The sequence below is a fragment of the Alligator sinensis genome, unplaced genomic scaffold (assembly GCF_000455745.1).
Source record: "Alligator sinensis unplaced genomic scaffold, ASM45574v1 scaffold974_2, whole genome shotgun sequence".
Classification (NCBI taxonomy): Eukaryota; Metazoa; Chordata; order Crocodylia; family Alligatoridae; genus Alligator; species Alligator sinensis.
This window is the reverse complement of record NW_005842369.1, coordinates 338,357-343,961: the sequence shown is the minus strand read 5'-3', so window position 1 is coordinate 343,961 and position 5,605 is coordinate 338,357. Positions and strand designations below refer to the sequence as shown.

General features: G+C 41.5%; 1 protein-coding gene across 1 annotated transcript in view; it reads left to right on the top strand.

Moving 5' to 3' along the window:
* The first annotated feature begins 2,416 nt into the window (after positions 1–2,416).
* The window catches only part of FBXO43 (F-box protein 43), an 11,795-nt gene continuing 8,606 nt past the window's right edge, over positions 2,417–5,605 (top strand). The window contains exons 1-2 of the mRNA XM_025210734.1: positions 2,417–2,462; positions 4,127–4,228. The gene's annotated coding sequence lies outside the window, so the exon portion shown is untranslated. The remainder of the gene's footprint in view (positions 2,463–4,126; positions 4,229–5,605) is intronic.

The window sequence follows — 5,605 nt, the reverse complement described above, 5'->3', positions numbered from 1 at the left end:
TGCTTCTCCGAGCAGCCCGCCCGGGTCCCGCGGCTCGTGACAGCCAGGCCTTTCTGCGGCCCCGCTTCTGAGAGCCTCGCCTTCCTTTCTTAAATTCGATTTTAAAGTCAGGTTGTAGTACTCCGGGGTCTGGAGAAAGGCTTGGCGCAGGAAACAAGAGCGCCCTAAAGGTCCAGAATGCAACCAGAAAGAGCCCCCACGTGTGTTATTTAACGCGAATCAACAAGTACAAGTTATTTGGGGGCGGGGGAAGAGAGTAACTAGAAGACTCTTGAGGTCCTTTCCAGCCCACAGATCACTGACGGAGGGGCTGGCTCATGAGCTTTTTTGGTGTATGGGGTTCTGCGGTAAACTGGTAGAATTATTACTTTCACTGTATGTTTTTAGCAAATTATATACATGTTATTGTTATATATCAACTGTATTGTTTATTTTATTGTACTGCCTTGGAGTAAGCTGTAAATAAGCCATTACTACTGTGGGGTTCATTATTCGGTACCAGTTGTGCCCATGCCATTGTTATAGTAGTGTTCCTACTACAGTGCGGGGGTTGCAAACTTTTTCTTATTGTGCCTCCGCTTCCAGATTTACCAGCTGCCTGCATAGCTGTACCAGCATGTTTTATATTTTAACCCCTTAAATGCCAATTATAATGAAAATTAAATCCATCATTACACAATTTCTCCATATCCCCCCTACCCCAGGCTACACATACATACCAGAGTCTGGGAATCCCTGCACTAGAGGATTTACCAAGCTTTCAATATGAAAAGCAAAGATCACTGTGCATTTAACCAAGACTGAACCTTTAATTGTTCAAAAGGAAAAAATTGAGCTAAGGAGTTGAGTATCTCAGTTCTCTTTCCTGGGTCCTATACAGTACAATAACATTAATTTTATAAGCATGCTAACACAGGCATCCTAGTTTATATAGAAGGATTGGTTTAGGCCACAGAAATGGGGAAATAGCAGTGTAGTTAGAAATTCCCCATAATTTAGTAGTAGAGTTGGAGTGTTATAGACTTGCTGGTCTAGGAAATATGTGAGAAACAAAGCTTTTTGGTGATACGTTTTATTGGACTAACTGTATAGTTAAAAAAGATGTTAGACCAGCTTTTGGATGCAAAGTGCCCTTCTACAGGGCTTCTCCATTAATTTAGCGAGTTACAGTTTCTGAGTGGAAAAAAGAATACAGTGGAACCGATGCGTGTAGGAAAATCTGCATTCATAGAATTTGGATGAATAAATCCCCAACCCAAATGAGCACCTAAGTACCTTTTACTGCAAAGTCATAGAGAAAGCACCTGTGGTGTGATTGCAAGCGCCACGCTATAGACTGGTGATGCTCAACAATGGTGCCTTGGCTGCCTTGAGATCTTTTCAAGGCTGCCACTGTGTGTTAGTGCTGTGAAATGTGCAAATATGATTCACAAGATAAATCCAGAGATTTCAAATAGGAATCCATAGTGTTAAATACATCCTGACCTGTTGTGGGCTTTCTGAATTCACCGCAACAGAAAAGTTTCTTATTATATCCCTCTGGTGGAAAAAACAGTGAAAACTAAGAGCTGACATTTTCTGAGGGGTTCTTTGAGTCTAAGAAAGGGTGCCTTGACTCTAAAAAGGTTAGGAACCAGTCTTGGGGGATGATAACCCTAGGATTCTTTTTGTCAGAGCCTTCCAAGGATTAACGCAGCAGCTCATCCGACGTGGTGTCTAGTGAACTTCAATAGCAATCCCTATTCTTTATTACAAGTTTCCTCCCTCTAATACGACCTGGTAAGCAGTTTCTTTAGACATTACAACAGCAACCTGCGGGGGTACTGACTTAAGATCCTCTGCTGGGTGTGTGCGCCAATCATTCCACTGGCACTGTGCCAAGCACATTCCTTATAGGGAAACTGTACCTGGTTAGCCCACCGTACCAATCACAGCACTCACTTTTCCCAGTCACTCTGTAAGCACTCTGTAATTTAATTGCTTAGTTCTGGAAAGGCCTAAAGTTATGCTAAGAGTCTGAGCATAACTCAGTTTGCCTGCTACAGGGGCCAAACCAGTCCCCAGCAATGGGGCAAGCATGCCAGTACCAGTAGTCTTTGTATTGTTATTCCTAACAGCATGCGGCCCACTGAAGATACAACACAGAGAGATCAAGAAAGCAGTGAACACTGGGCCACTAACATTATTCATTTTGGAAAGAGAAGAGAAAAGCCTTTATTGAACATAAACTTGCACAATTTTTTTGTAAGTATTAAAAAACAAACAAACACCAAAGTAGCAATTCTGCTACATATTTAACTACCTGAACTAATCTACATATCCTGAGGAAAACAATCAGATGACTCAGACGTTGTCACATGACCAGAGAATTTTAACTCAGAGAGGAGTGGTCTCCTTTGCCTGAACTTTTTTTTATTTTCAGAAGTTCAAGAGTGTATATTCTAGGCCTGATAGAGCTTAAGGTAAATACCTTTTTCTTGTAGGTCTTACTATATGCTCCTATATTCATTAAAACAAAGATACAAAGAAATAATTATGTGTTTTCAGTGCCACGATTGGTTTTTGTTATAAAAAAGTTCATTTTTCAACAACGTAAATGTTTACCATATCTGCAGCCATTTAAACTATGGTGAAAAAATACCAATTGCTCTCTCATTCTCAGGCCCAAATATACTTTTACTACAAATGATGTGTACAGAACCCTACAAAATGTGAACTATGCATTATAATACAGTCAGTATGTAGTGTTAGTCAATAAAGGCAATGCACGTACCTAGGAGATCAATCAACAATCCTGAATACTGAAAGCAAATTAAATTAGTCTTTTGGGGGGTTTTGAGTATATGATCAAATATTTGGAAATCTCTGATAATCTTATTGTTTAATTATATTTTCCAGTACTACTTTGATATTTGCCAATTTAACCTCATTTGTGATAAATAACTTATCTAAACAACACTTGGTTTAAGTTTTCTAAATTTGTATTTAATTTAAAAATATACAATGAATTTGGGTTTGGAAATGCATTGTCAAAATATAACCTATGTTCTTTCTAAGTTTTCAGTATTATTACTGTACTTATTATGTATGCCCATGCTGCCCACATCTTCTTATTTCACCTGTCCCCCCAAAAAGTTAAAATAACTAAGATTTCTTAAGAGAGGGAGAAAAAAAGTCTCAAAGACTTAATTTTTCCAATTCTGAAGAAAAAGAAAGAAAATCAAATAAAAATAAATGGCAATTTAGGAAGCCCATCTCTATAGCTGTCACTTATTAAGCATTAGCAATATCCTTTCCACATCTTCTAGTTCAATTAACTCACTTGTTTTTTCCCATAGCACTTAAAAGGCATTAAACTCTACAAAATCATAAACTGTCTTTTTTGCAATATTGCTCTTTCAGGGTCCATTCATATTTTTTAAATCTACCTTGTACTTTTAAACTTACCTGTTCATAGCCTAGCCACCAAAAAGCCATTTTAACCATTCAGTTGGGAAACTAGGTTCAAAATTTAAGAAATATATTGGTCAATTGTTTTTTCATTGAAACAACTTGAGGTTTAACAGAGACCCCAAAACTTAACTCTGGTTACTCAGTTTCCAAGCTGATATTTGTAGTTAAGCAGGGGCTTCCTTTTGGGTTGTTTTTGTGAATGCCAAAAACTAGGCTTGATGAACTATCTTCCAGGTAAACTAGCCTCATCTGTGATCAATAACTTGGTTTATTTCAAGTTTTCTAGGTTCTATTTAACTTTAAAATGTACAATAAATGTAGGGTTGGAAATGCATTGTCAACAATATAGCTTTATTGACAGACTCAGTTTGGATCTTCAACTAAAAGGTTAAGAGAATAAGTCCCACCACACCATTTATTGAGGTATTAATTCAGTGGTTCTCAGGTTCCCTAGACTTCAGGCACTTCTTGGAAAATGCCAACTCTAAGTTTTCACTTGTTTTTTGACTACAGAAAAAGAATACAACAATTAATCTGTTACACTGAAGGCAGGAAGCCTACAATAGATCCGAGTGTTTTGAACACTATAGATTCCTATTTGAAGTCTCTGGTTTTATCTTGTGTATCACATTTACATATCTAACAGTGCTAACTTTGCATTACACTCGTGAAGGGACCCCAAGGCACTTCTGGGTGCCACAACACCCTGTTTGAGAATCACTGATTCGGCACATCAAGCAAAACAGGAACCTGTTGCATCCTTTGTTTTGTAAAGGTCAGTCTTTATTTATTTATTTTACAGAGGATGCTTGGTTTAGAAGGTATTTACTGCTAGGTTTGGAAAGGAATGTGAAATTAGCCTAAAGCACCCTGACATGTTCATGGACAGTTCTTTTAAAATACTGCTGTCAGCCTTCCTCAGTGACATTATGTCCGCATACTGATCAGGAGAGCAGCAGCATCTATTAACCTTTTAAGGATTGTTTTAATGAGGTAGAATCGATCTGTCTGGTTCTCGCTCAGGAGCTGGACTTTGAAAGAGTTAAAATCAGGACAAGTGATACAGGAAGGGTAGTTCTTTTTATTTTGCAGTTGACTTTATTCTGTTGTAAGGATCTTTCCAGTGTTATGAAATGGATATCAATACAGTCCTACTGTCCAGTCTAATAATGTATTAAACCCTGACGGGTTGGTTAATTTATTTCATCCTCCTCCAGGAAAATAACCGTTTCCCTGCAAGGATGCTCTTTCATCCATTAAAAGGCAGCAGAGATAGTCCTCAATAGTATAAATGGATTACCATATTATTTCCCTTTATAAAAAAATATGCCCTATGCTTTACATTTGTAAGGCTTGAAACCGAATGTCCTTCAGCTCCCTCAGGTTGCTGCCTGTCGGGGTCCACCTCACTCCCCGCCTGGGACCCCAGAGCCTTATTAAAGTCCTGGTTTCATAGGCAGGGAAAATAGAAAGCGGGAGCGGACTTGCCAAACTTGAACGTGTTTGCTTTAACTTCAAAATTATCTCCGAGCCGCTCCCTCTCTCTCTGGAGCCTCTCTCTGTTTCCATGAAACACATCAAGACTTTTCATGCCTATCCCCCCCATCGCGGGTTTGACGTTGACCTCCAGAGGGAAGGAAGATGTGGGGGATATCCTAAGACTAAACTAAAACGCTGAAGGATAACGCAGCTTGACCCTTCCCTCGCCGAGGGAGGAGAGGCGCGGAAGAACTAACCAATGAGGCAGGGCGCAAAGCCGGGGCTGCCCCTGACCCGCGCCCGAAGCAGGGCGAGAAGGGCTCGCTTTGCGCTGCGCTGCGCAGGCGGGGCGGGAGGCGCCCGCAAGCTCCAGCGCTGCATCCCGACTAGCCTGTAGGCAAGGCTAGTGCCGGCGGGTGCCGAGCTCGAGCGCAGGGCCTGGAGCACGTGGGCTGAGCACGGGAGGGAGCTTTGACGCCTGGGGCGCGGGGCCGGGCCCCGGAGTGGCGGGAAGGAGACTGGGACACCACGCGGGGCCGGAGGAGCGAGCTGAGGAGGGAAGCAGCAGTTGATAAGGGCGGGCACTTGAAACCCAAGCGAGGGAAAGTTACCGCCGCTGTTGCTGCCGCCGGGCGGAGGGAAGCGGCTCCCTACTAGGGCCACCCGCCGCGGC